We start from the raw sequence: 24,649 nt of genomic DNA, 5'->3' as shown, positions 1-24,649 counted from the left end.
TGGCTTGAGGGAAGAACTACCTTTAGGAATTAGGTACGTTGGAAGAACTTGCTCCTGGACCACTTGGATTGCTTTAGACACAGGGCCGGTTGTAATGTCGCTCAGCAACAATGACACTTACCTTACTGTCCCACGTTGCCAAGTGCTGCGTTTCACTGCATTGACTGGTCTTTTGTGTAGCTGTACCAGCTACACAAACTGGAGCTGGCTGTCCCATCTTTTCCATAAGTGTTCACCAGCTTGCTGGAAACTACTGTTCGTCCCGCAACGGTTCCATCTGAGCTTGTTGGCCTATCCATAACCTTAGGCTAGCGCTGCCTAGCACTTCTAGCTACCTGTTGAACACTTGTGCAATGGATGGGAGGACCTCTGTAAAGCAAGCAGCAACCACTTGGTATCATGACGGCCAGGTAAATGCTGTCATCGTTAAGCTGCAAGACCACTAGCTCTGTCTCCAGGATCGGCGAAGAACTTCAGTTGAACAGAAAGATGGGACTGTCACAATGGTTCAGCTACCGTAAGCAATGCGTAGGGTTCTTCGCGGAAAAGTCGATGCCATGGCAACAAAGGTATGGAGACATGCCTTGGAGCACTTCCCAAACGTTGCCACATGGGAGCTCTCGGCATAGCAGCCTCTCCGCAGCTGGATACGTTGTGCAACTCTAAGTGGAGCAAGTCTGCCGTTTCCTCCGCCTAGGATGTTGGGACGGTCTGCGTAACGACGGTGAAATTGCGAGAACACAGACGTGAGGTAAACACGTATTGCGGCTATCTCTGTCGTATGTTGTGGATCCCGCTGCTGTGTCAATTGCTAGTTTCAGGGCAACCTTCAACCGTGCCGATTCTCACCAAATAGCGTCAGTTTACCGCAGCTTTATATATATATATATATATATATATATATATATATATATATATATATATATATATTTAACACTTTATTATTGTCGAAAACCTTATGCAGTGTTTTGAAGAGCAGAGCGAAGCTTTGGCGTGCCGCGGTGGCTGTTTCGAGCCGTGTGCCATTTTGAACGGCAGTGGTTTGAGGGAGGAAGAGAGCTCTGTTCAACTGGCCTTAGGCAAGAAGGAGTACGAAATGAGTGCCTTTATTCAAATGATAAGTGTGTCGGCATGAACTGTTGGCTGGAGTCATCCGACGACAGGTGCGTTGAGGTATCGCGTTCAGGCAAGACGTCGAGTTACGCGTAGCTACAAGGAGAAAAAAAAGGTTGGCAGTGTGAGAGCATTCACGTTGGTTGGATTTCGGCATCAACGTTTGCCATTTTACTACAGGCTTAGCGGGAACTCGCCTGCCGCGTCTCTATGAATAGGAGTGGTACGTCGTAACACTTCGACGTTTCCACTACCTTTGTCTGCACTACAAGTGTATATAACACGTTTTCTGTTTCCGGAAATGCTAGAGCTGGAACGGTCGCGTAAACACGCTGAAATAGCATGACACGTACTGTACCTGTGTGCTGAGAAAAAAAAAAAAAAAAATGCAGCACAGTTGCGAAGCTATACACACAGACCCGACGTACAAGAAATGGAGTCTACGAGAATCCTGTTGAGTGAACGCTACCGTAAGAGGCTTTTGAAGCCTTGGGAAGCAGGTGGTAATTGAAGCGTTTTGTTGCAAGGTTGACAGTTGACAAGAACTTTATTAAAAGGTCCTGAGGAAAAAGATTGGGGGAGCCGAAGGCACCCCAATCAAGTTGGTGGCTCCGCCCATGACGGAACCGGGAGCTGGTGACTCTCGGCGACGTCGCGGGCCCTCTGGACGGCCTGTCGTTGATGCGTAAAGTCCGCGCTTTGCAGTAGGGCGTCCCACTTGGACTTGTCGTGAAGATCAGAGCCCGCGTTGGACGGGCACAGCCAGAGCATATGATCGAAAGAGCAGAAGTCGTGCCCACATTTGGAGCACGATTGCGGGAAGTTAGAATCTATCCGATTGAGCGCTCTGGGGGTGAGGTACGATCTCGTCTGTAAGAGCCTGAACGTGACACACTGAGCCCTGTTTAATTTTGGGTGAGGGGGAGGGAATTTCCTTCTGCTCAGTCTGTAGTGGGATGTGATCTCGTTAAAGGTGATAAGAGGGTCTTTAGGGGAGCAATCCTGTGAGAGAGCTGGACCGCTAGCCCGGGCGCGGTTCGTGAATTCACGCGCTGTTGCAAGGTGATTTTAATTTTGTTGCCTACGTTTGAGCTGAACTCACTGACCTTAATTATAATGTCGGAGATATTAGCCTGGCATGCTACTCCGGCTGCTGGGATACAGTTACGGTATACGCATTGGTCGCATAAACAAACAAGCAGGTTGTAGATTCAGACACACACATGCACACAATATATATTTAAATAGTCTCGTTAAGGCCTGTGTACCTTAGAAACAGCAGCAGCGCTTTCGTATAGGGCGCGGCGCGCAGGTGATGCTTTTTCCACGAGCCGAAAAATGTGCCGGAGCTCCAGGCTCGAGTCGCGCTGGATTGCCTCTCTTTGACAAGTTGCGGCAGCAGTCGCAAAGTACGTGTTGCAAGTCTCACGGCCTGGCATTAAATCTCTGCATTACGGAATTGGCGCGGGAAGGGACATTGTATTATAGTGTCAAGAGACAGCACGGCGTAATTGAGGCGACAGTTGAAGCTATGCTGAGTCTCGAACAAAAACAACGCCTCGTTACCGTCTGGCTTGCCGCAGTTGCCTGGCGCTTGCGTACGGGCATTTTTCCCGCTGCAAGCAGCGATGACGTTACGTTGACTCTTTGCCCGCGCGGCGGGAATTGCGTCATTTTATAAAACGCCAAAGCGAAACTTGGAGGCGCTTCCCAAAAGAGATACCGCCGCAAACGATGGGGGGATAATCCTTGGAGATTCCCATACCCCAGCGCTCTCTCTCTCTCTCTCTCTCTCTCTCTCTGTCATGCGCTTGCTGCTTCATGACGCGAGGACCTTCTCGCCTGCCGAGCACCAACTTTCCTCTTGTTTGAGGCCACCAGAAGAACAGGCGTAACGCAAAACCGTTGGCCTTCCGTTGCGCCAAGAATCGCGCTCATCGGGAGGCTGCCTATCGCCGACTTGTAAACGACACGCATTGGGCCACTCCTGCCCCTGAAAAATTTTGCCGCCTCTTCGTCTCTGACGACGAGGCGAGGGAACACCACGGCCGGAGGCGGTTGACGCTCGAGCGCACGTGACCTTTTGGCAGCGTGTTGGAGCTGAGCTTGCCCCCAGGCAATGCGGCGGCGGCGTCCGCCGAAGCCTGCCAGCGGCCATTTTTCTTTGCGTCACGAGCGTGGTGTCAGATGTCAAGGTGCGTAGCCCGAGTGACCATCAATGAATACTATCCGCGTTGGCCTCGTCGGCACCTTTTACACGTTGCGGTTAACGGCTTACGGGACGTAATTAAACGCTGCCGGTAATTAAGGGGGCGCACTAACACGCGGATCACGAAGGGGGACGCGCGCACGACGACTGTCCCTGTTAATAAGCTTCTTTTATTCCGTTTTTTTTTTTTTTTTGGCTCGGCTTTCTCGTGTTTCTGTCTTCCTTTGAGGACTCCTACTTTGCATAGATAAGACACTCGAGTTGTACGACCTTCTGTGCAGTCCCAGAAAACATTATGCCAGAATGCACACACTGATTTGCAAGCGTGCGACTATGCAGCTTGCAAAGCGGCATGGCTGCACGCTTGCAAAGATTTGGAACACATCTTAGCCCCCAGAGGGCGTTGAGCGCGCATTCGTCAAGTCGATTCGAGCCAAGATAGGGTCCATTTTATTGCCCTTTAGATTCGAAGCAGATCTATCTGGATCTATCAACGAAACATTGTATTGCACTCCTTGAAGCTGACAAACGAGCGTCCACGTATAACCGCTTCAAAGTCAGGTTAACAGCGCAAGGCCCCCAGAGCGGACAGAAGAGAGAACAGAGCGCTGTTAACCTGACTTTGAAGCATGTTTTACCAACAAGCCCAATCTTACACCCTTATTAATTACGTATAACCGAATGCAAGGGCTGCCCCAAACCGACCAGCCTAAGTTTGGTCCGTGTATGCCGCTCTTCTGAAATGTATAACCCCATATATACACCCAAAAGCTGACGAAAAAAACTACCTACGCTCGCGTATTGGTAATCCGTTGGCGTTTCTGTTAACAAACACTCGTTGAGAACGTTGCAGGGACACCGCGCACGGGCATTTCACTGTCCGACGATGGTAGCCCGGTCGCAACAGGGTGCTGGTACCCCGTCGACACCCAGCCCAGCAAACTACTGGAGCGGCTCCACAAAGGTTTCCTGTGCCTGCGAAGAGAGCAGGCACAGGAAACCAGGAAAGAGTTCCAAGTCGGTGGCGTCCACATTCCACGCCGGATGACCGGAAGCGTTAAGTGTATGGTATTTCGGGCAGGGCGGGTGCTTTGTTGTATAGTCCACACTGAAGGAGTTACCCGGTCTAAATTTCGCTAAGGAAAGAATGTCCAGGGGTGTTTCTCCTCTGGCACGCTTGGAGCCAGTTGGGCACGAGACACTGCGGGACGGGCTGTGCTTATCCTCCATATATCTGCTGTTCTTTTTTTTCTTTCCGGGATCACGTCGACGTTAGCGCGCTCCGTTTGCCGCGTTCCCACCTCCTCGGTTCACACGCTCCGACGGCGGGTCTTGTGAACGTCGCCTCGGTTGTTCGGTGCACGATTAAGCAAATCTTTGCAGGTGTAGCGTCCGAAGCCGCGTGTATCATTGCAAGCGAGACGAGAACCGCCCGCCTCAAAACGTTGTATTTAGCGAAGAGGCTTGCATGCTTCTGTGGCTACCCGAAAATAAGAGGTCCCGCGTTGTTCCTGCCTTCACTCACAGAGGTCCACTCACTTTCCGGGTTTCCATTAGAGGTCCACTCCAGAGGATCACTCAACTGGGCCACGTAACAGATGTCAGCACACTATGGCTTAGTGAGTGGTGTCTTCCATCTGACCACTGTCCACAAGGCGCGCAGATCATTCGCCGCAACCCCCGCAACGGGACGGCACTTGGGTCTCATCCTGGTACCCGACGCCTCGGCGACCGTCAGTCCAGAACAGGGCTGCTTCCGGTTAGGCGCCATCGACAGAGGCATGAAACTGTCGGTTGTCGTGGCGGATCAACCTATACGGAGATCTGCGCCGCATGTGTGTGTGTTTCTACGCCCGCACTGTGTCTATTCCCTGATTGACGTCTATAGGCTGCCCCGTGCGTAAGCCTTGCCTGCGGAAACACCTGGCGAGCCGTTTAATATACATGGATGGGGTTCTCTACGAAGGTGTTGTTTGCTTTGCTCGCTCGCGTGCTAGCGGATCATTGGAAGGGCGTCCGGCGTCATCTAGATCGCGGTCCAGTCGCGTGCCACGCTGGCGAACACTTTCACAAACGCTACGGGGTTGCGCCGGCGATTGTTATACGCTAAATACTTTAACTTTTTGTCCTGGAAGGAAAGATAAATTTTCAGAACTAGGCGTTAGTTTTGTTTGCTTGAACTGTTGGAAGCGTTACTTTCCTTTTTATTATTATTTTTTTTAATGCAGCGACGAAAATATAGGAAGATACGCGGTCTCTCCCAACATGATCAGTAATAAACCCACCTTACGAATGTAAGGGAGCAGTGAAGAATTTATTGTACAAAAATTAATGGCCTGTATAAAAGAAATCCGCTTGCTACAGTCACTAAGCTTTAACATTTTATTTTAAGTGCAAGAAAGCTCATCACATTCGGTGCAGTGGTTGCCGAGAAAAACGATTTCTCCTTTTCCATATCGCCCTCTCTGTTCCTTTCTCTCTCTCTCTCTCTCTTTTCCTTTCCTCGTCCTGCTATTATGCATTCCTTAGCCTTCAACCAACTCGCCCGGTAACAAATTTTACAGAATTATATAATCTCCTGTCCTCCAAGGGCGACGAGTCTCGGTGTGCAGGTAAGGATATGAGGTGACGGAAGGGTGCAGGACGTTGAACGCTAAAGCGATCGCTCAAAATGGGGATTATTTGCGACTGACTGTAACAACCTTCGGCCTATCTGAAACTCCGCGCTTGAAATTTGAAAGCTAAGCACCGGAACACGCAAGACAGCCACCGCACGAGCAAGAAGACAAACACGTAGAACGCCAGACCACGTGCAGACCTCTCGCTGTTTGCAGAGACCCTAGAATGGCTTCTGGTTTCGACCACTCAGACAGCCCGCTAAACTTAGCGGGAAATGAAGTCGATGGCGAGCACTCAGTATGTAGGGCTGTAAAACACAAGCGCGCAGATTTTCAACACTTTTTCATCTGCAGCTGGTGGTGTTCCGTTGCTGAGCACATTCCAGGCCGCGTTGGCCGCATTCCGATAGGGGTGCTAACGCCATTGAAATTGGTTCAACTGCCATTAAAAAAAAAAAAAAGAAAACTCAGGTGGTCAAAATGAATAAGGAGCCCTTACATTAAGGCGTCTCAGCCCTTGTCTTATTTCGGGATGTTAAACCTCAGGAATGAATGAATGAATGAATGAGAATCTACTGTCGAACCGTCGAAAAAGATTGTAAAGCGCTCTTGCATCCTACTTGCTTGAAAAAAGTGTGACAGACTTCGCTTCGAAAGGGCGCGTTGATTTCTTATCCGTGCCTGGAACGGGTAGTGTTACAGAAAACACGATAAACTGCCAAAGGCGTCATGTGGATGTCTGGCGATACGCAGGATGATGAAACTGGGCGAGGATAATCGTGATTCGCACGTGATTGCATCAGGGTACTCGCCCGGACCTCCAAAGTAGCTTTTGTCATAATGAGTGATCGTTTGTGTCCTGCCACAGTCTAGTATTGAAAGCGTGACAGCGTGCTTTTGACGCGAACACGCTCAAGTCCGATTCTTCGTCTTGCGCGGGATGTCACAGCTGCTGTACACTTGTGTTGCGCGAGGGAGTTCGCTTTCGTTGCTTTGTTACGTAGCTGCCGACTCCATGCTCTAGAAAACGCGCGCCAAAAGCGGCGCGACTTCGTGGTGCAGGGTGTGTGAACGAGTCGAGGGAAACATTCACGGCATACACGTAATTGACGTTTCTTCTTCTTTTTTGCTAATAGCTGTGCGACCGCGCAGTTGTATCTTAACACGTCTCCGATATTAAGATATTACGCGACTCGGAAGTCGAGTTGAACCAGCCCGACCCGAGCGCATGCAACTTGCCAAGCTGGTTGGGCGAGTCAACCTGCCCGTTCTCATCCGCCCCTTGCAGGCGAGTTGAACGAAGGCGCCACAACGCCATCGACATGAACCTGGTGCCCGGCTTTCGGCCCCGACAAGCTTTTCAAATCTGTTCAGTCAACACACAGAGATAAGACACAAGCTGCCGTACAAAGCGTGCGGGCTGCCCCGCAAAACTCTGCGGCCACCAAAACCACGTCCACAGACTCTCTTTGCAATCGAAAGCGAAGGGTAGTTGCATTGAAGATCGCTTGTGGACGGAGGTTTGTTTTATTTGAAAGGAAACGCGAAACGGGGTAGGAGGAAATTAGGCAGACCCCACGCACTATGGTAATCGATGTAAGCGAAGCTTTGTGTGCTGTTTGCGTTCATTGACGGTGATGTTGAGGTTAGTCGTAATGTGATGTTAAATGTTACCTTGCCACTTGGGCTTGTCCACGTAGTACACAGAACACAAGGAGACGTCTCATTCATTCAGTCATTCCTTTACTGAAGAGAGCCCAAATGAGCGATGCTTTCTGACGACGCATTTTCTTTCTCCAGTGTCATGATGTTAGGTGAAATGCCACGAGCGCAGAGGGGTGACGTTAATCACCCGTTTGCTGACTGCGTCGGTACGGGATCCGGTTGCACCCATTCCCAGCCTCCTCTCTCTGAGCTCCATCTCTAACATTCTCCCTACCTCCTCATTGGACTGTCCGTTGCTGTTGCGCGTGATCACGGAATGATCACCCCATATATTTTGGCAACGAACATTCCCTTTCTTTTAGTGAGATATGTCACTATGCTTCTCTTTCTCAAATTGCTGTGTTCATCATGGGTCGTTGCATAACAGAACGTAAGGCAAACATGTTTCTAAGCAATATATTTAGGCCCTATAGTTAGGCAGGCAGGAAATGTTATACTATATTATACAGGCAGGAAAATTTCGCAAATCGAACGCGTGGGCTTATACTTTAGGCTGGATGGCTGCAATGACGGTGTTCATAGGCGGAGACTACGGAGGAGGAGGGGCGGAAGCCTCCCCCCCCCTCCCCCATCTGCATTTTCTGAATGTTCGGCAGGGGGCCCGGTTGTGCAGTCGAGCGGAGAACTATCTGAAATCGTTTTTGTGTTGTGTGATTCTTTCGTTTAGATTTTTTTGCTTCGCCAATGTACGCATCCTGACAGCCGGAAAATTTGTTTTTGCAGACGACCCCTTGAGCCCAAGGACAGTGCATTAAGAGAGAGCCCAAGGGATCGTCTACAATATCAACTGTTCCGATTGTCAGGCAGCGCACATTGGCGGAAAAAAAAAATATATAAACAACCTAAACGAAAATTTTAACGCCGAAAGGTCATGCCGGCTGTGACGTTCGGTCAGCGAGGTGAGACACCCTGCCAATGACCTCCGTAAACCTGCTACATTCCACTGCAGCTTAGTGAAGTCAGAGCGCATCACCGAGCAATGCTTGCGCCATGTTAATTTGTCAAGTGATTATCTGCACGAAGGCGACCTCCAGTGAAGTTTCGTTTGCTCTTGCATTTTCAGTTTGCGACATTCATCGGACAAGTAATGCAAGAGAGAGAGAGAGAGAGAGAAAAGGCAGCGTCTCCGCAAAATATAGGAGAGGGTGTGAGAGTGGGTAGTAGTGTGGAGAGGCGTGTGTGTGTGTGTGTTATATGAGAGGAAGACAGGGAAAATAGAGGGAGAGGGATCTGGGACTGGGCTGGTGCCCCCCCCCACTCAACAATATCACAAAACGCTTCGCCTATGACGGTGTTCATTTATCAGTGCTTAAAGATCGTACACTGTGCCTAGCTGTTGCTTTTCACTTACTAAAAATTTAAAATTCTCTAAAAATCTGTAAGTTGGCCTTCCTGCAAGGATATATTCTAATCGATAACTCGCGTTCACAGACTGCCTTTCTCGCCCTAAGTTCATTCACCTCTGCACGTTCCATCGCAGGCGTACGAGCACCTAAATGCTTTTCGAAAAATTGGAGGACACTTAAGCTTCGCCTTTAAGAGTGGAACGAGCGTTATCGGGCCCCGTTCGCATCGAATTTTTCTTTGAGTAGGCTTCACTGCAACACAGAGCGTGGGAAAGCCAGCCAGCTTACAAAGACCAAGCTTACACCGATCCCCTTAAAGTCGGCTTCACTTTTAACCAGAAATGCATTGCAGGGAAGACGTTTTTCCAGGGGCAGCATAAGTCGTCTTATATTAAAATGTGAAGGCCCCAGGACCTTTTTCTGTTATTTTATTAATTGTTTGCTATTTCCCTGACGCGCGCGCGTGTCCAAAACGCATTAGGCAGGCCAAATCCCAATTTGACCTGCCGAGGATGCGATCGCCATCTGGATAAGATTTTCGCAAGTAGCCTACCCGAGCGCGCCGCTGTTGGTATGGTAGAAATGCTTAAAAAGGGGTTTGTGTTTGAGTTTCCTCGTAACAAAATTATGCTTTCTCGCACATTCAAATGACAGTCCGACGCCACCATGTCTGTAGGTTGTGGTTTTTCGTGAAATCCGTCACAAATCCACAGTGCAATCTCACAGTGAAATCCGTCAGAAAAACGGTTTGAAAAACGGTTTGCCGTTTTTCTGACGGATTTCACTGTGAAAAATTCAAAATTTCTTCACTAACCCGTTGTGTCACGTGGATGTCCTGCGCGGTCGGGGTGGTTCGGAACGATTTTCTCCGCCATGGACGCCGACGCCGGATTTTCTGCGACACGGAGTCCTTAACGCTATTGCGTTAAAACATTTCTGCGGGAACGTCCCTCCTCATTGCAAGCTCCGCGGTGTACAGAGAGAGAAAGGCAGAAACGAAATAAAGGAAAGGCAGGGACGAGGGTTGAATGAAAAGAATACTTCGTACTACTAGCCCGTGGTCAGGTTATTTGGCTGGAAAATAAGCTTGCTCGCGCATGCGCAGTACCGTTTTTTGCAAAGTGTCCATTAGGTTCCGTATAGAGTCCCGATTGCAAAGGCTCATTCCCCCCCCCCCCCTCTCCCATCCTCCTCTTTTACCCTTATTCACGATTGCTACGATTTGGGTGCGCGATGTACGCGTACTGTGTTTGCGGCATGCAGAGGCATGGGTCTTGTGCGCGGTTCTCTCTGGACGCGATAGCGAAAATAGTGCTTGAGGACCTTCGCTTTGACTGGTGGTGGTGTCACCGTCGGAGTGAGTACCGACACTGGAGGCCAACCGTTCGTTCGGCGTGACACTAACGGAAACGAGTCGAGCTCGTGTTGACTTTTCGTTTGTTTTTCTGTAGAACTGCGCCGGCTTGCTCCGCATGTAGAGTACAGCCTTGCGGTTTCACTAACTTGACTGGTCGTGACGAGAGAGAGAGAAAGCAAGTTAACGTACAAAAAATAGAAGTGGTACTGTTTACATTTTTCCTTTCAAAAAGAGAGAGAGAGAGAGAGAGAGAGAGAGAGAAACATAACAGAGAAAGAAACGAGCCACATCTATGAGCTTCAGAAGGCCATGTCTGGTGGCCTTCGCGTTTGGGAAGCGCAGTGTGAAAAGTACGAGTCAGGCTTGTGATATACCTGATCGTGGGGGCCTTCGAGCGGCGGTGCATTGTCTTTCGTGCAAAGCGCGGACTGAAGGTTATACGCTGCGTTTCTCTTCTAACTTAACGCTGTACAATAAGGCCGGGTGGATTCTTACGAAAAAAACTAATGAAGTTAGTCAATGTGCTTAAACTCATGGCAATGCGCAGCGTGGGCGAGGACGAAATCGACGACAAAAGACTGTGCGATTCTTTTCATTATCCTTATCAGCGGCGGTGAAAGTAATTTTTCCTGGCTCGGAATTCTTTCAGCCAATAATTGATTTGTGCGTGCGCTTTGAGCACGCACAAATCAATTTAATGCAGCATTACTAAGTGCACAATAAACAGATATTCAATTGCTATATAACTGTAAGCCTGCAGCTAGAAGCGCTAGTTAGTTCTTTAATTGCTGCTCGGAGGGCTTAAGATCGGCGTTTTTTTTCAACCTGGTCTCGCCGAACGAAACGGCTGCGAAGAAAGGGGAGAGAAACGGCTAGCGGTGGGTTGCCGATGGTCCTTGCTTGACATGCAAAGCACAATAGGATAATTGATGGTCAACGGCGGATGCCGGTCATGGTGACGGGGCCGAGATGAGGCAGGCGCACGGCTCATGACACTGCCCGATTATATCCGGCACGCGGAGGGCCGATTAGAGCCGGCTCGCACAGAGCAAACGTAGGGGGTGCGTGACGACGCCATTAGCACCCGATAGTACACAAAGCTGACCTCAAGAAGACTGAATATCGGTGCTTTGTCACATACATCGCGTGCGGTCGTCCTGACAGCAAAAGCTGAGATGTCTGCCACCGTTGCCAATTGACCGTCGTGAAAAGGTTCTCTGAGCAAGCATTTCCTGAACAGAGCCTAAAGTGTCGGTTGACAGCTTTAATTGACAAATGACCCGTAGCTACTACGCTATCGGTTTTTCGCATAGGTATACGAGTGGAGAAGGGGTCAGAGCAAAGGTCAATCGTTTCGGCTTGCAGGTGCTACCTGTTTATTAGCATTTTATTGTGCCCATTGTGGTGAACTCTGTGGCTTTGCATGGGAGTATGTTTGCTATGCATTTGTCACCCCCCCCCCCCCCCACTTTGTGCATTGTTTGTTTGTATGTTGTTTTTAGGAAAGGAGAAAACAACGTAAAAGGTAGTAGAGGAAAGGGCGCTTGGAAGAAGCGCAATACTGGAAATGCCGGCGAACCCCTCACATGACGATCCTAGTACAGGATTAGTGATTGGTGCGCCGGTGGACCGCTCTCCAAGCCACTCGGTGGCGACTGGGCTGTAAATGTTTGGGGGGCGGGCCACCGAAGGGTAGAAAACGTGGCCCCGGTGCCCCGACCAAGCGTTCTGGACACAACGTGCGGTGCTATGCACCATCGGCTCTGCCGATATAGGGTCGCCCTATGCGTTCCAGTCCCGTGTTGCATTTGTATGTGTAATTCCATGTAAATAGTTGTAAATAGAAAGTGTTTTTCAATCGTCATCTGTGTCTACTTCAGTCTACCAGAAAAGCATCCAGCGAACCTGTCGCCGCTATCGTTAGCGGCAGTATCCCCCACTTGCGTAGACCGTCTCTGGCGGTGCGTCTCGGACGCCCAAGTGGGGAAGCAACATCCGTACCCTCGAGAGCGAGAAGAACCTGGACATTACTATAACTATGATGACTTATTGGGAAATACACAAAGCCCCGCCGTACCGCCTTGAGTTTCGTTCAATGCAAGTTTGAATAGTACTAGGTAAATGTGATACATTTATCGTGTGCCCATCATAATTCGTGACTGGAGGGGTTAAGAATACTCAGAAAACAGTCACTTTAGTCAGGGGATTTAAGTTAAACTTGTCACCGCCGCATTATTGCCTTGACTGTAATCTCAAGCCGCTATATATAAATCATTCTATAGCGTCTTAAAAGGTAAACTGCACCGAAATCTCAGTTTGATTTGACGCCTCCAGATTGATCGCGGCGAATCCTATAGGACTAGCCACGACATGTATGTTTTAATTGACAGCAATCAATCACGGTTCACATTGCGCCACAGCAGACGGTCATGCGGGCATCCCTATGTGCTGTGCCGCGCAACTGCGAGTTAAGCCGGATATGACGTCAATCCCAGAATTGCACGCGGAGCGCTTACGAGCTATTCCAGTCGCGGAGGAAAGTTCTTTTCCGTCCTCCGGGGTTCCAGTGGCATTTCTTGACTCTAAAATATGCGAAAACGCATTGGAAGTGCAGCCGCACGCCACGTACATTATATTTCGTATATCTACACGTTTATGTGTCAGGCCACGAAGACTGCGATGATCGAACGAGCGCAGAAAGTAGATCAACGAAGAGACGACGACGAAGCGTGTGCGCTCCTTCATAAAAAGCGCTTTTAATTCGCGCAGCACACCATGCATTTCCCGTCTCTCCTATGCTACGTCGCGACAATATATGCGTCTGAAGCAACGAGCGGGGGTTAGTCTGGGTCCTGGGCTTAAGTACTCCCGTTCGTACTCACGTCCTCACCTAGCAATTGTCGGCATTGACCCACTAACGTCGACACTCACGTCCGGTCTACACTCACCGGCGCTCACTCGTGTCACATACTCACGTCTACTCAGATTCGCTGGTCGCTCACTCACATACTCACGCCTTTCTTATGGGTGTATAACGAATGCGTGAACTCATGAGTGCGTATGCCCACCTATGGTTCTGGGTCACCTCTGTAAAGATGTAACGGTGGCGCTTTCTTCTTCTACTTTTTTTTTTTTTTCAGTGTCGGTGCATAAAATGTGATTTTGTTTGATGTGACGGGCAGTCTTTGATACGCATTCCGTTTTCACGGCAGGGAAAAGCTGTGCGAACTTGCTGGGCAGTCGCTGTGAATTAAGGCCTGGAGAGATCGGGGAAGTCATCAGCTTTTTGATTATTATGCTTGATCTGAGATCTCTCGTCATTTCGGTAGTAAACACACCATAGTTATAGGCGTACTTTGCGTATACGACTATATGAGCCCGGTAACATGATATCGCGAAAAAAAAAAAAGATGTAACTAGATTCCTTACTTATTAATAATCTCACAGTTAGTTGCCCTCGGCGCGATAACGAAGTGTCCTTTAGATTACCCGGGACCCTGGGCGCGTCATCCTCTAACTTGTGCGTCAGAAGGCTGCCGTGAAAAAAACACATCATTAACTGCTTTCTTTCTCGATATTCTCCTCGCTCGGCTTGTGTTTTTTTATTATTTTTTTTTTACTTGAACAGCTGCTGGGCCGAGAAAGAAATTTATAATGCGTCTACAAATCAGCTGCATACAATGTGACAGCGGAGAGTACGTCAATGGAAGCGAAGACGTCGCGATTATTTTTCTCCGAGATCGTTCAAGGAAGGAAGGAAGAGGGGCGGCGGGGGGGGGGGGGGGGGGGGGGTGACATGCGTATTTTTCGCTATACATCACAGCGTGCTTGCGCACGAGGAATTTCTCTCCTGCACCCCACCGGCACATGACGGGCAAGCGTTGTCGCTAGCGGTGTACATCAGTAGAAGTAGTGGAGCTATAGGTTTTGCGCACCCAAAGTTAGGGGACGCAGACCGCCGGGCGTACAAAACAACGCCAACGAGGTGTACAAATGAACGCAAGCAGGGAGTGTGTGTGTGTGTTTCTATCGCAACATTTGCACAGTTGATTGAGAAACGAACAAGATAGCGTACGTACAGTTGCAGTGAAGTACTAAAAAGCAGGACTCGTGTTTGTCTGCAGAGAGCGAAAGCAAGGAGAGGAAAGGCAGGGAAGTCAAACCAGACTAGCGTCCGGTTTGCTACCCTACACTGTGGGTAAGAGAAAGGGGGGATAGAAATATGAAAAGAGGAAGAGAGTGAGCACTGAGTACACGTCGGAGGATGCACAGGGACACTGTAAGTGGTCTCTCAAACCGGTGCACTTCGAGTACTGTACTAGTGAACGAATCGCTTTTTGTTCCATTGGCGGTTTGTCTAAATATACGAAAGAGTATGGGGTCTATACGTCGAGAACTGGCTTTTTATTGCGATAGCAATTATATGTACACTCCAAGCGGATTTCTGCCGTCGGCGTCGTCTTCGCCGTGAGGTTCCGTATGAAGTCCGACGGCGAATAAATCGTCGCCGCGCGCCGTATGCTTTATGTGCGAGTGAAAGTGCGCGAAGGACGCGCACTTTCACGGGGAGCGAACGCACGGCGGAGAGCAAACGCGACTTCTTCCGTCGAGCGAAACGCCGTGGGGGGACGGGAGGGAGGGAGGGGAGGCGACGTTTAGCTGCGGCACCAAATGCGTATTTATATAAAAACATTGCGAGGCGAGAAGGCTGTAAAGGCTTCCGACGCTGCTCGACGAGTGTCCCGTTCTGAAATCGTCGAAAACCTCCGAGCCGCGCGCGTTCGGTGGGAACGCGGGCAAAACGCCGACGGCGTCGACAACAGCTCTGCGCGTTGCTGGTGCTGCTACATGTCCAAGTTTATACAGCTGATAACACTACTATCCTTACTCCGTATAGCTCTCTACTAATTTGCTATCGCAATTGATGCTTCGCCTTTCGGGTGAAACTGCTACATTTTTTTTTTTTGGCAAGAGGAAATGAGGAGAAAGAAGTGGGCAGAGAATATCAAGGAAGATCTCAAGAAGCTGAGGAAGGATTTGATGACTGGTAAGGCATGAACGGAACAGTCACGAAAATCGGTGGACACTACGTATATAAAGGCCAGCAGATAAGTGGCAGACGAAGACTTTCGTTTAAGCCCGTACAGGGAGTGGGCCGAAGGATTCCGATCGTCGAGAGATTTAGGTTGCGAAACGTAATTTCACAGAATGCGGTCTCCGTAAAGGCAGGCATCAAACTAAAGAATTTGGGGTAGGGCTGCAAGCCCTGCCCCAAATTCGTGGTTTGTTTTCACTAGTCTGCTAGCACTATTTAGATAGGCAAATATAGTCTGTTTGCAAGCATACCATGGTTTCCTGCTGTGGACACGCGAGCTAAATGGCTGCGTCAGTCTGTCTTACTTGTGTCTATTTGCTCTAAAGAAGTACTTAACTGGAGACAGGTGTACCTGTCTCCAGTTGTACCCCCCCCCATGTTTAAATTTCTAATTATATTTTTTCTACACTGTCACCCTCCTGCGCCGTTTTTTTTTTTTTTTCCCACACAAGATCCACACCGAGACAGTCCAAAATCCCAGACGCCAGGATACCTTTTTCGGCGCCTTGACCACACAAGGTCTCGCCAATTCTGTATACCGCCGCGACGACGCCTAGGGCGAACTAGTGAGGCTAACGTCCCGTGACGGACCAAGCTGCTCCCTGTCAACCACAAAATTACCCGATGCCTTGATGCTACGCTACTCAAGTCATGCTTTCAACTCGTATTGTGACCTGCACACTGACCGGCTCTTCAGGGACCCCAAAGGCACGCCGACCACGACTCCTCCGAACGCTCACTCGCCTTTCGCTCCCCCAACCCCCTCTGATGGTTTTTTTTTTCCTTTTTTATAATTTTTTTTCCACTTTCTCGCTCAAGCGCAGGCGCTCATTTTCTTTTCAGTCTCTCCCTTTACAGCCAGCCACAGCGGACATCGACGTGACGTCACTCCACTAACCCTTTAAAACTAACCCGCCGAGGATGACGAGGCCGCCTTTGACGAAGATAGGTCCTCCTATCGAAACGTTGGCCAGCCTTTCTGAGGCACCTTATCCCTGTTTATAATCCTTATTCCTCGTGTGCTACTCCATTAGTCAGCCTTCATTTTTGATTTTGGAGTGCTGTAGTAGTAAGCTGCCCCAAATGTCGTGCACTTGCTTTTCTCCTGCTCCAACTGATCCAAAAGGCAACAATTTGTGCTACATAAGTACTACAAGATGGTATTGTGGCTGCTCCAAAAAATTTCTACAATCTTAGACTGGCTGGACCACCACTGGGCTTGTTTGCCACCTTCCAGCTGGCTGCCAACACAATGTATTCATCCACCAGCTACCGTGTATACATTGTATTGTTAAGCGTTGCTTCGGCTAAGTTATCCAAACAGGAACAGAGGTTCCCGCGAATGTTTACAAAGACATCTAGTGGTCTCTGACGATAGGACGAGGACTGCTTGAACTCGTCCTTAGCTTAAACTTCTAACCCCCGTATTCAGAATGACTCCTTAACTTCAAGCTTATGCTTAACTTGATATAGATGACGCCTTGCGTGAACGGGCCAAATATATGCTCATGCGTTTCCTTCGGCGCGTACACTCGTTTAAATGCATTTCGCTGCTGAGATCGAGGTCCCGGGTTCGTTTCCCGGAGGCACCGGCCACATTCCCTCAAAGGTGGAATCCAAAAGGGCTCGTGTGCTTAGATTTGGGCGTACGTTGAAGAACTCCAAATGATCAGGTGATCAAATGACATCCAGAGCTCTCCACAGCGGCGCATCTCACAGACCACACAGACCACTGATCGATGGAGTTTTACTTGCGCAAAATACCGTCCATTATTCGTCGAATGATCCCGTCGAATGAATCATTCAAACGATGTTTTCATATTTCGTTTGTCTACTCTCCTTTCTTTTTTTCCCCCCTTTACCCTACACGCCAAAGCGTTGGTGCACGTTTGTGCTCTCCGCACGAAATAACGGGAGAATTATACAGAAAGGGACATGGACAGAAATCGTGTAACGTCGATGACGTATCCGCGGACGTGCTCTCCGCAGCACGTCCGCGGATACGTCATCGACGTTACACGAATTCTCCCGTTATTTCGTTTTACCTGTTTCGGTCGCAATATTTCGTTCTATTGGAAGATAGGCTATCTTCGTAGAGCAGATGACATGCTGCATTGACGGAGGCAACTTCCGTCGCGCTCAGCTGAGTCCGCGTTTATAATAGAACCTATCACCCTGCTGCATTGTTGTCTGCGCTTCTCTGCACGCGCGTCTTTCCTATCTTTCGCCCGAGGAATATTTAGCGCGAAAACAGGTGTCGCTAACTCGACACACGTAGTAAACACACATTCGCGAACCTTTCTCGATAGCCTCGACGGCGTATTAACAACAACAGGCGTGTGAGTGTGTTCACAATGGGTTAGATTATATTAAAAAAAAAAAAAAAAGAAGAGAGAGAGACAGAGCTCTTCCAAAGCGCTTTGTTGAAGACCGATTCGATAACAAACGATAACCGGGTGCTATAAACAAATGAACGACGTGCTTTCGTTTGCTTTTTTTGCGTGTGCTGATTTGTTTCATTGTCGTGTCTCTTGTGTCGTGCCATGAACTCAGTGTCAATCATCCTCTGTATTGTTCTTGAGGAATCATTCTATCGAATCCCCAAGAAAGGAATCAGCAACAACGCTGTTTCATAGCTCCGCTTGTTCTCCCGTGTCAGAGCAGCGCGCGCAAAGCCCAGTGCGCAGCCAGTCACGCTATAGCATCCATGGACGCGACACTATGTAGCGTATCGAGTGATCCCTTTTTAGCGCATTGGCATTCACGTAGACAGGGACAACATTCACTCCAAAGCCCCGCTGCTTGACCCACACGTCGTTGGTTTAAAAACCCCCGAGAAAGAAGCCAAGGTGGCTCCCCCGGAACGTGTTATTCGAATACAAAAGACCCACTATTCCGGCTGGAAATATTGGTCACTTCGTAATAAACGCAACCGGGAAGGACCGGCTTAAATTCAAACGCGACTAGACTGTTTCCAATTTCGTCTTTGATTCGGACTCCAAAATGTGACCCACTTTGTACTTCATCGTGATTATAAGTCGACACCTGCAAAATCAAAAATCAAACAGCGCGAAATGGAGCTTGCCGTCTTGAAGCAACAGGCGTTCTGATCACTTGTTTTTTTGTTCCGTGTTTAGATTGATGCTCATAGTACCATATGTCGAAATAATTTGCTTTCGGGTACTCTGCGTTCCAAGTATAGTGACTGAGCCCGATGCTAATTAGTCTCGTTGATCTTGCGAGAACAGAACGTGTTCAGCATGACGCAACCGATGGCAGGCCTCGAAGCGAGACCGTCACGTGTAACATCAAGCGGAGGCGTCGGTACAGCGTACTAGAATAGGCTGTAGCGTCGGAGTAGTAAAGTCAGCAGGGCTCGAGAGAAAGGAAAAAAAAAAAAAAAAGAAGTCAAGGCTAGTCAAGCCATCCCGGGCTTTTTTTTTTCTCTCTCTCCCCCATCACTGTCTGGATGGAAATAAATTTGGAGGACGCTTAAGCTTCACCTTTAACAGCGGAACGCTATAGCGTTCAAAGATCATTGACTGCGTCTTACGCTTCCCGGCAACTGCAGCAGGAATAACTTTGTAAAGAATGTAAAGCAAAGTGTGAGCATCTTTTAGTGCTAAAAGAAGTATTGAGTGTCTACGGAGGGCCTGCGTGGTTGTGGTTCGGAATGATTTTCCGCCACACGATGGTCGGCGCCGACACCGGATTTTTTGCGACACGGGGCCCTTAACGCTGTTACAGCGTGCTAGTACACTGTAACGCTGTCGCGTTAAAAGTCGTTACAAGTCTTAAAGAGTTATAGATTAGGCGGACGCAAGCGTTGGGGCCCCCGAGCGTGTGCGGCCGAGGTACTGCGCATGCGCAGACCCCCTACAAGTGTAGGGTTCTGCGCGTCCAAGGCGCGTCCGGAACGCGCTTCCTTCCGTACCGCGCCCGCGCATTGCGCGGTTGCGTTGCGGCGCAAAAACGTGCGCCTGCCCACGTGCGCGCGCGCGATCGGCTTAGCGCGCTGTGGTGGCTCGTATCGATGCGTCATCGGCGTCGGCTTCGGCGGTGGTCGACCGCCGTTCCCTGTTTGCTCTCGGCGTAGGCAAGCGCAACGCAGCGCCGATGTAAACGGGGGCGCGCGTGAGTAGCCGCGGCCTCCGGGAAGAGAGGCAGGCAATGCGCGCGAAACGGGCGGCTTCCGGCCTGGCCCCCGACGACGGGCTTGCTCACCGTTTCTGACGTCATGCGTCGTTGGCAGTCGGAAGGGGGCGCCGCCGCACACGGATTACGTCTCAGTTGTGGTCTCCTGCGCGACGTCACAGGTTCTCTGTGTAATCGCTGCCGGTTTAATGGTCCGGGCCGTCTCACCGACTCACGCAGGCGACTGGCGGGCTCGTCCGCGCAAGCGGCGCTATTCGAACGAACTGGTGCGTTGGTGGTGCGTGGCATTATGGGCCTTGTAAGAAGCGGATTTTTTTTTTTTTTTCTCCGGAGATCTCAGCGTGGTCGCGATAGTGTGGGGAAAGCTTCTTGTGTTCTGTACCTATAGAGTTGAGTGTTCTCGGCTGGAAGAAAAGAGATAAAGATATCAGGATACCGATACGATCTCCGCAATTTCGGCTTCGGCGTAAGACGGTCAGTACATCCATCGGTCACTGGTGAAGGAGAATGTCCTGTAACTAATTGTATTCGGTGTTCTGGTAACGGCTGACTTAGGTTTACGCGGTGCTGCAGTTTATCACGAGTTTCTTTTGTTTTCTTTTGGCTTGTTCGCCGTGTTGGTTCTCTTACGCGACGCTTTTCTTGGGATCTCGTTTAATAACCGCGGAGGATAACATGCCACCTGCACGTGTGTGACATTTGAAATTCTCCACCGCGCGGTTGCACGAGAAAATGTACTGTCGCCAGTCAAAGTACATGTGTGTGCGTGTGTGTGTGTTTGTCTTCGTCTGCTTGTGTGTCTGCTGCTGTGTATGTGTGCGTTGACACCTTGACATACAGTATGCTGAGTCACTACAAAATCATTTCTCACGACGTCGTAGCCACATGGGAAAAGATCGTTTGAGCTGAGAGTCATGAAGAATAAATACCCAGGCTAGTTAGTGGCTGTATTGATAACCGTCGCCCACACGCTCTACGTCTTGCTGTTCTCGTTTCATTGTAGTCGTCTTTGGCGCTGTTTTTTTTTTTTTTTTTTAATATCGTGCGTCCAAGCGTATTGCGGCGGTTGTGGGTTTGGATACCAACGGCGGCAAGTTAGCTTGTCGTCCACTTTCGCTTTCTCCTTTTCCTCGGTATTTTCACCATTTCAATAATAATAAAAAAAAACAGCTTATTTCCACTATGCTTTCCTTGGCTGAATTCATTGTCTGTTGGCTTTATACGGTCGTGATTCAAAGAAATCGACCCCTTCGGTTTGCCTCGTTCTCGTTCGACCACTCCATGACCGGTTGAAAGGGTTGGCATGAAGCGGAGCTCTGGGTGTCTTTCGGACGCATTCGGCTTGCAGGGCTTGCTAAACTCGCACGAACCCGTTTCTACCACTCCTCGTGGCGGAATCTTTCGCAGAAATCCTGGGGATTCCTGGCAGGGGAATCTCGGCCGCGGTGTGCATGACGAACGAATGACACGCACGCCTCGGCAGGCGAACTTCCAACAATGTCACGTCGAGTTGATCGAGTGGAACGGAGGCACGCCTTACTGCAGAAATGCCGAACCTGACAACACCTCAGTGCTCGCGATGTCCAAGACCTCCCACCAACATCAGCATCAACAATTAACATCAACTGATGTTAATATCGCCTGCATCCGCCCTTCGGCTAATGCGCCGTGTGCAACAACACCCAATCGGCGTCGAAATGTTTTGCGGGATGCGGTTTCCGCGGCAAGGTAGAATTTCAGCCTAGTTCTTACTTGTAGTCAATAAATTTATTGAGTACAGTATACTGCGTTGGTCATGTACACTATACTACAAAGAAACTTGGGCCCAAGCGCGGAACAGAAGAACAAAAAAGAATGGTTGGCGCACAGGTGTTACTTATAGTCAATAAAAGAGCACAGCTATACACTATACTACAAAGAAGCTTGAGCGCAAGAACGGAACACATGCGCGCACACACACACACACAAAAAAAAAGAAGAAACAAAGAATGGTTGGCGCATATGTTAAGACATAGGAAGACTTGAAGACGTGGATGAGAGAGCAATCGAGTGTAGCTTATATTCTAGTTTGAGGTTGACACGACGAAATGGAGTTGGGCAGGACATGCATGTGCGCGGATACCTGATTCGGAGTGCTCGTAGACAGTAGCGCCACGCATCGATTATGGGGAGAAACGCGTCGGGGAGGATGAGCAGACCACAACGCGGTATGGCCACGCTTTCACGTGAATATGTAGTCTGGACCAACCTCCTTGGTCTGGACTGTGCCAAGCCTGCGGTTCAGGCATGCATGGGCCGCTGTTTACCTCTCTCGCGCGTACGATGGTCAAGAACTACAATAGTAGAGATTTTTAGATTCGGTTTACGCACTGGGGCACGCAACCCAGTTTTAGATTAGGGGACGCGAGCGGCTTGTGTACGCAAGAACTATGGGCCACGGTACTGCGCATGCGCACTGGGGACCACGGACTGTAGGGGGCCACGAAAAAATCCCGCGAATACATGCAAAGTGCCTCGAGCAGCCAGTCGCGCGGCAATCTTGCGTGTATTCGCGGGATTTTTTTACGCTCGGAAAAAGACTTTTATGTAGCACGTATTGAGCAACAGAAAGCTCTATCGGGAGTTTGTCATGTTGCTCTACAATTTCCTCATTGTCACTTTTCATCTAGGTTTAATAATTGAGAATTTGAATAAATAATTAAGACTAATAATCTAATTAGGCGGAATGCAAAACGTAATCTGAGTGTCTCCAAGCGACGGCATACAACATTACCTTGGTTATCTCCAGCTACGTTGCCCATTTGCATATATTTAAAGGTTGGCCCAATTTACGTGAAACACCCTGTATAAAGAGACACACGCACGCACGCGGGATGTGTCTACACTTACTTCAGTGTTTTTTTTTTTGTTTTTTTTTTCTTTCTTTTTCTTTTTTTCATCGGGAGGGCAATTGTCGGGGCTTTGGTTATATGACTTTCGACAGTCATAGTAAGTGAATAAAGTTTTTTTGTAGTATGCCTATTAGGCTATTGGGGGCATATGTTACCATATGCTTAAAGCGTTCTAATTTATGCGGCATACGAAAAGCTACATTAATTATCCCATAAATGCTGTTTTTTTTCCCGGTAACCTTGCAAGAATTTGAATCAAAATGTCTTCCAATAGACTGCGTTCTTTTTATTATTAATATTAGTTACACCGTGCGTGCAGTGCAATGCATTTGCTCGCAGCGCAAGTGCACGTGAAAGCATGTGAAATATTGATTGTTCAAGTAATGAAGATTGCTACGAACGCCAGTTAGTGATTTTCCTCAGCTGCGTAATGTTCATAAAGTCGAACATAAGAAAGTGTTTGAAGGATTGCTTCGTGCTTAAAGAACGGCACATTCTATATAGCTAAGAGCTAAAATGGTATTTGGCCTACTTGTCGCCAATTACAGCTTACAGCCTTCTTCATTTTATTTTTCTCTCTTTGTTTGAAAAAGCGTCAGGTAAGGCATCGACGGGCTCCCCTTATAATGCTCTCGTGACACCGCCATTCATGCACATCAGTGGTACAAGCTATATGTAGCAGGTATTTGATTTGTACTTATTCAGGCCTTTAGTTTGGTATGTAATCGCAGTTCCGTCTTCGATGTGGCTCGTGACGTCACGTAATAAAAGCGGAATCGCTGCATCAAAGTTGCCACAACGTGCTAACACGCTTGCGTTCCCTCCGCCTCGCTCGTGATCCTCCTTTCGTCTGTCTTCGTCTGTCTCGCTTAAACATAAAACAAGAAAAAAAAAAAACGAAAAAAAAAAAACGTATATATACCGTGCATTGGGTGCACGGTAAAGAACGCCAGGTGGTCAAAGTTGCGTGCCACATAATCTGATCGTGGTTTTGGCACGTAAAAGCCCAGAATTTAACTTGCCAATTTTTTTTTAAGCGCAAAAAGGCACAAAGGGAATGTCAAACACAGGAAAGCGCCTGTCCTGTGTCTGACCTTCATTTTGTGCCGTGTCTCTTGTTTGCACTTCTAAAAAAAAAATAAAAATAAATTGTCAAGTATGCACCAACTAGGCCCACAGAAAGTTCTTCTAAAGCCCAGAATTTAATTTTAATGTCGCGGAAAATCCGGCGTCGACGTCGGTGTCTGCGTAGGCATCGGCGTCCGTGGCATCCGTGGCGGAGAAATTCATCCCGAATCACCCCGACCACATAGGCCCTCCGCGTGGCGCAAAGGGTTAGTGAACAAAAATTGAATTTCTCAAAGTAAAATTCGTCAGAGAAATTGGAAAGTACGACTTAACTACAACCTACAGACATGATAGCGTCGGATTGTGGTTCAATGTACGAGAAAAAAAAGCCTGATAAGCAGCCAGGGATCTTTGAACGCTATCACGTTCCACTCTTAAAGGCGAAGCTTAAGCGTCCTCCAAATTTGTTTTTTTAACGTTATACCCGCTTGAGCCGCGGGCACAATTACGCCTGGGTCACCGGCTATCTGGAAGCACCGTGGATGCGTCTGAGCATCCGCGCAGCAATATGGAAATTAAGAAAGTGACGTTTTCGTACTGAATCTGAGCACTATAGCGCTATGGTGAGTCACTCCCCCCTCCTGCCGCTGCACGCACGCCTTCTGCGCATGCGTCATAGCGGCGGCGCGTGCGCACATGCCGCCCTCAGCCGTATTTAATTTTTCGCCAGTAATATCGCATTGTGTGCGAAATGCTCGCTTGTCTACCCAGAAGCGTTGCAGAGTGCATAAGTAGTCCTGATGGATAGCGCGCTCGTAAGCGTTTTTTTTTTTTTTTTTTTTTTTTTTTTTTCGTGCGCGCGTTTGTGATTGAAACGCGCGCCGGCGACGTTGTTCCTACAACGATCTCTCGCTGTTGTCGTCGGCGGCGGCGGCGGAATTTCGTTTTAATCGAGAGATGATTTGGCCCGAACTTTGCGGAGGAATGCGTGCGTAAGCGAGATGATTAGCAGATTTACATAGGCGTCAGAGCGAATTGCTCGAGTCCGCTTTGCGTTCGTTAGTTTCACCGA

At 49.0% G+C, this 24,649-nt stretch overlaps 1 protein-coding gene across 1 annotated transcript in view; it reads left to right on the top strand.

The window, feature by feature from the left end:
- Positions 1-24,649, top strand: part of LOC119446217 (transducin beta-like protein 2) — a 353,551-nt gene that overhangs the window by 7,270 nt on the left and 321,632 nt on the right. The window lies entirely within an intron of this gene.

The sequence above is a fragment of the Dermacentor silvarum genome, chromosome 3 (genome assembly GCF_013339745.2).
Source record: "Dermacentor silvarum isolate Dsil-2018 chromosome 3, BIME_Dsil_1.4, whole genome shotgun sequence".
Lineage (NCBI taxonomy): Eukaryota > Metazoa > Arthropoda > Arachnida > Ixodida > Ixodidae > Dermacentor > Dermacentor silvarum.
This window is presented reverse-complemented; position numbering and strand designations above follow the sequence as displayed.